The sequence below is a fragment of the Lepus europaeus genome, chromosome 19 (genome assembly GCF_033115175.1).
Source record: "Lepus europaeus isolate LE1 chromosome 19, mLepTim1.pri, whole genome shotgun sequence".
NCBI classification, from domain to species: domain Eukaryota; kingdom Metazoa; phylum Chordata; class Mammalia; order Lagomorpha; family Leporidae; genus Lepus; species Lepus europaeus.
The window spans coordinates 45,465,863-45,471,862 of record NC_084845.1 but is presented as its reverse complement, the minus strand read 5'-3'; the positions used below and the strand labels follow the sequence as shown (position 1 = coordinate 45,471,862).

The window sequence follows — 6,000 nt, the reverse complement described above, 5'->3', positions numbered from 1 at the left end:
GACTCAGCAAAATGAAAAGTCTACCAGGTAATCCACACTACCCCCTCCAGTGTGCAAACATGTTGTCTCTCAGCTTTCTAGTAAGGATGGAAGCCACCTGGAATCTCGACACAGAGTAGAAGGACTTTGATCTCCAGGCTGTTGCACAAGTCTTGCAGGTACCTGGCGGTGTTCCCGTGACACCTCCAATCCTGGCTACGTCCCCATGACACATCATACCAACCTCAAAGTTGGAAAGGTTCCTGAGAAGGGGCTTGCAATGGGCATAAGGATTCCTGCAGCAGCTTCAGCTAAGGCAGGCGGCACACCATTTTCTTGGCAAACATAGATTGAAGTGGAGGAGGGCTTTGTTTACTTGGACTTATCTTTATTTTAGGAGCTTTATGTTTGAGACCAAGCTAGTTGAAAAATTACAGAGTTGACCTTAGGTAGTTGACCTCTATGGGTGCTGGCTTGTTTCTTTAAAAATTTGCTTTAAATTACACAAATAAAACATGAATATACCCTCTTTGTGACAAGTTCAGCTAATCTGTAGAATAAAAAGCAAAAGTTCCCTTTACCCTTCCTCAGTCTGCTTCTTCTGCTCAGGGCTCAGCAATGGTGTCAGCTGCGGGCAGGGATGTATTTTTCCAAATGTTTAAAGCATTTGGTTACACACAAATATAGATGACATTATTTTCTTCTGTATACATGGTAATGTACAGATTATACTATTTTTTTCCTATTCCTCACCAACTTTTTTTTTTAAAAGAGCTACTTATTTGTTTTTGTTTTTTTTTTAAAGATTTATTTATTTATTTGAAAGTCAGAGTCACAGATAGAGAGAAAGAGAGAGAGAGAGAGAGAGAGAGAGAGTCTTCATCTGTTAGTTCACTCCCCAACAGACCGCAATGGCCGGGGAGGTGCCGATCTGAAGCCAGGAGCCAGGAGCTTCTTCTGGGTCTCCCATGTGGGTGTAGGGGCCCAAGGACTTGGGCCATCTTCTACTGCTTTCCTAGGCCATAGCAGAGAGCTGGATTGGAGTGGAACAGCCAAACTCTAACCGGCTTGCATATGGGATGCTGGCATTATAGGCGGTGGCTCTGCCCGCTGAGCCACAATGCTGGCCTCATCCATAGACGTTTTAGCAATGTAACCTGCAACAGCACATAGAAGGGTCTTATTTCTCATCCTTGATCTGTTCAAGGAGCATTTTACTGCTAACATTACAACTGCTAAAGAAAATTTATAGGAGTTCATCGATATGGACCAAGCTCCTGCACCAGGTCCAACTGGCCCAACCACAATGGAGTCAGTCATCCTAAAGTTCCATGTCCCAAGTTGACAGGAAGTCGTTTATCTGACCTTCTGAGAAATCAGGCGAGTGAACAATAATGGATATATCACAAGTAAGCATTTTGGTTCACATTTCCTTACATTGAAAATAACTTTGAAACCAGTTGGTTTTCTGTTCTCTTTCTCGGCTTTCCTCAGCCTTCTCGATATATAAAGCCAACATCCTCTGCTCAGCTCATTGAAACACTCACTCTGTTCAATGGATTGAGGACTTGCATGATTGTAGAATCATAAATAAAAGTCAGTCAAGAGCTTTCAGCTGAATTTGTTGTAATTTTGTCTTTTGATGCAATGTTGTAGATCCATTTCTTCATTTCTTACTTTTTCAACATTGCTCACCTGCCTACCTTGTGCCAGGTACTGAGGACTAGTTGCTAGGAATAGTTATGTACAACCGGAGTGATCCTTGTCCATGCTGCATGTGGGATTCCTGGATCTCATATAGCTGCTTGAAGGCATAAGGCATACAGTACCTGTTTACTGAAAGACTTGGCCTCCAACCAAGGAAAAGCAGGTGTCGCATAATATTTTTATGTGAAGTGAAATAAAACTACCAGAAAAACACAAATACTGTACAATTCCATTTATATGAGATATCAAAGTAATGAAACCCTTAAAAACAGAAAGGAAAATGGTAGTTGCTAGGGGTGGGAAGAGTTGTAACTGGGGAGTCCTTTTGCAAAATGGAATGTTCTAGTTAGGAAGGCCTTTGGCACAGCAGTTAGGATGCTGTTTGGGTTGCCCACATCCCATGTTGGCATGCCTGGTTTCAAGTCCCAGGTTCACTTCTCCTCCCAGCTTATGATTTCTGCTTCCTGCTAATACACACCCCAGGAGGGATCAGTGATAGGTCAAGTAATCAGTTTCCTGCTACTTATGCAAGAGAAGTGGATTGAGTTCCCAGCTTCTGACATCTGCCTGCAGAGTGAACCAGTGGATGGAATATCTGTATTTCTGCATCTCTTATAAATGAATACATCAGGGGCCAGTGCTGTGGTGTAGCCGGTAAAGCCCCTGCCTACAGCGCCAGAATCCCATATGGGTGCTGGTTTGAGTCCTGGCTGCTCCACTTCCCATCCAGCTTTCTGCTATGGGCTGGGAAAGCAGTAGAAGATGGTCCAAGTCCTATGGCCCCTGCACCCACGTGGGAGACCTGGAGGAAGTTCCTGGCTCCTGGCTCCTGGCTTCAGATCGGTGCACCTCCAGCCATTGCAGCCATCTGGGGAGTGAACCAGTGGATGGAAGACTTCTCTCTCTCTGCCTCTCCCCTCTCTGTGTAACTCTGACTTTCAAATAAATAAGTAAGTCTTTAAAAGATAAACACATTATAAAAAGAAAAGTTCTAGAGTTTGTCATACAACCTATGAATATGGGAAACACTACAGTATACTGCAGATTTAAAAATGGTTAAGATAGGGGCTGGCGCTGTGGCATAGTGGGTAAAGCCACTGCCTGCCATGCAAGCATCCCATATGGGTGCTGGTTCGATTTCCGGTCCAGCTCCACTTCTGATCCAGCTCTCTGCTATGGCCTGGGAAAGCAGTAGAAGATGGCCCAAGTCCTTGGGCCCCTGCACCCACATGGGATACCTGGCCTGGCTCCTGGTTCCTGGCTCTAGGTTGGCCTAGTTCCTGCCATTTGGGGAGTGAACCAGCAGTTGGAAGACTCTCTCTCTGCCTCTGCCTCTCTGTAACTCTGCCATTCAAATAAATAAATAAAAATCTTTTTTTTTTTTTTAAACCACAGGCTTTAAAAACGGTTAAGATAGTAAGTTCATGTATTTTTGCCACAAGTTTTACGAAGTGTGTTTAGGCACAAAAGGTAGTATGAGACAGGAAATATCGTTTTCCACAGCGCTTCCAGGGCTTCAGCCAGAAAGACAACTTGAGTTCCTTATCTCTTTCCAAAGGAGTCACTTCTCCCATAGGTAGACTAGAAGTGAAAGTTCCCTTAAGGAAAGACAAGCAAGATAAGGCTGGGGGGAGCGTGGGAGACTACATTTCCCTGCATGCACTGCTCCTCGACGGCGCCGCAGGTGACGCGAGGCAACGCATACTTTTGCGACAGCAAAGGGGTGGGGCGCGGGACTACAACTCCCAGGATTCAAAGCGTCCCAACCTGGCTCGCTCTCTGCTGGCGTTCCCCTCCAAAAGGACCCGAGGGGAGGGGAATGTTTCCACTGGGCATCCCCACAGTGTGCTGGACCGTGACATTTCGAAAGAGGAAGGAAAGTGAGGAAGGAAAGTTGAGGAAGGCCCTCGCGCTCCGACTCGAACTAGTTCCCGCGCAGGGTGGTGAGGAGTTACGCTTCCCCCAGATTTTTTGTTTCTCGGAGGCAATCGCTGGCCCCCATTGGTTGAAGACTTCGAGGGCAGGTGGGAAGTCCGAGAAGCCCCGAATCGAAGTTATCGGCCTCTCCCCATTGGCCCTCGCCTGGAGCGCAGGCGCGAGGGCTCCGACTCGGGTCCCTCGGGGCTGGGGAGCGACAATTGGCCAAAGCCCGCGAAGTAAGGGTCTCGATTGGTAGTTGCTAGCAGGAGCCTGGTTTCTTCCTTGACTTCTGCAAGTGATAGTTTGTGATTGGTTTGAATCCGCGGGTCCCTGACGGTGATTGGCCGGGAGCGGCGAGCGGGCTGAGGTCATTGGCTGATGCGGGGGCCCTCCCTCTTCGGGCGGGCAGCGAATGATGAAATGGGAACGGGGAGGGGAAAGGCCGCGACGTGAGCGCGCGACCTCCGGCGCCATTTTGTAGAGAAACAAGCGGAGTTAACCGAAGAGGGGGTCGAGGAGAGCCGGAGTCGGGGACCCAGGAGTTTCCTGTGTCCAGCGCCGCCGGAGCCGCCTGAGGTGAGGCGGCCTGGGGTCAGAGGCCGGAGGAGGCTGGCGGTGTCAGCCTGGGAGCGCAAGTGCCGGAGCGGGGAGAAGGGAACGGGGGTGGACCTGGGGCTCCAGGGAGCGTTTCCCGGAGCTCCGGGGAGTGAGAGGCAGCCGGGACAGGGAAGTGGGGCGAGGCGGGAGCGGACGGACTCTTCCCCCCACGGCCCGCAGAGGCTCCGGGCGCCGGGGAGAAGGCGTCGGCGCGAAGGCTTTCGGAAGCGCACAGGTCCGGTGCGGGGTGAGACCCGCGGCGGCCCCCGGCCGGGGCCTGGAGGCGCAGTGGGTGGCAGCGGGGGCCCCCGGGCCTGGCTTCGCGCGGGCTGCACCCTCCTCACACTCCGCGAGCTCCTCAACTGCTCCTTTCTCTTGGGGCTCCCGGGAGGGTGCAGCGAGCTTCGGTCCCCGAGGCCTAGCTCCTCGGGCCCGGCGGCCGGACCCCGAGGTGTTGGGGCTCCCGGGCGCCGGGGCCGCCGCGCTGCCCGGTCCTCCGCCCCCAGCACGTTGTCAAACCCCCGGTGTTTCGGGTGTCCGCCGGTGGGAGGGGCGGGCGGGAGCGAGCACTTCCTCATTCTCGCCACAGGTTTTTGTTCCACTCGCGCGCCGCGGCGCTTACGGTTGCTCCGGAGCCGGCCCCCCACCCGCTCGGGCCGGTGTCTGGCGCAGCGGCGGTTCTGCTGGCCCGGGCCAGGGTCGCCCTGGTGAGCCGAGCGCTGGGAGGCCTCGCGGCTGCCGAGGGACGAGCTGCCCGGGTTCTGGGTGTTCCTTGAGGCCGAACCCAAACACCCCTCTCCCGTATCACTCCCGTCCGCAGAACCGCCGGGAGTGTGCTGTGTAGTGGGTTAGCGAAGAGAGTGCTTGCGGGCCGTGAGCTTTGGAAAGCGTTGCGTTGAAAGTGTATGAGAAGTAAACTTCTCGCCTCAAGTCGCCCGACCCAACGTCACATTTCTTGGAACTGCAGTAAAAAGTCTTTTCCTTGAAAACTGAGTACTTGATTTTGCTATTGCTCTATTCTATGGTCTGTGGCTACTTGTGGATTTTTTTTTTTTTAAGTGAATGATTAAAATGCTATCAACAATTTTGAGTATTTCCCTCATGACAGCTCTTTGGAAGGGAATAGAGAGCTACATGGATTAACAAAACAAAACGGGAATGGGTGAGTAAAACACCAGGAAGTAGGGCAAACAGAGGCAGACCAAATTTATTTTTTGCAGCGGTACACTGGGATTTACTTAAGATCTATGTTCCTGGTTGGCATTCTTACCCTTCCAAAGTTGGCAGCACAGTATTTTAGTTATTATTGGGGTGTGGTAACAGTTTAAATAATTGTGTTTTAGGACACTGGAAATTGTTACCTTGTCTAAGGGGAAAATGGGGGTGATGATACATAAAAGCTGGCTGTGTAGCATGTTGATAGAACTGGACCCTTCAACAAGTGTGTGTCCCGAGTCCTTTAGCTAGAGTCAAAGCACCGAGACCTGACCACTGATAACTGAAGCTACTAAACTAAAACTGAAAGTTTTAGTGCAGGGTTTTGTGGCGTTATGGTTAAACAGAACTGAAATGCTCTCCATGCTTCCCTCCTCACTTGATGGAAACCTTGGCTTAGTTTTCTCTTTAAAATCTCCTTGGAATATTTAATGGGGATTAAGCCTGGTCTCTGGCATGGCTCTTGTCAAAGCAGAGTACTGTGATATCCCCCTTACATTAGGTTAAAACATTCAAAAACTGAGGACAGAAAAGGAAATGCCAGCTCTTTAAGAATATGATTTAGAGCCTAATCTCAAGTTA

The 6,000-nt window shown here is 50.4% G+C and overlaps 1 protein-coding gene across 7 annotated transcripts in view; it reads left to right on the top strand.

Annotated features, from left to right (window-relative positions):
* The first annotated feature begins 4,053 nt into the window (after positions 1–4,053).
* Positions 4,054–6,000, top strand: part of CNOT1 (CCR4-NOT transcription complex subunit 1) — a 90,465-nt gene continuing 88,518 nt past the window's right edge. For 5 of the 7 annotated variants that reach the window (XM_062175833.1, XM_062175831.1, XM_062175835.1 and 2 more), the window contains exon 1: positions 4,054–4,182. The gene's annotated coding sequence lies outside the window, so the exon portion shown is untranslated. The remainder of the gene's footprint in view (positions 4,183–6,000) is intronic. The other 2 variants (XM_062175836.1, XM_062175834.1) reach the window with 1 other exon arrangement.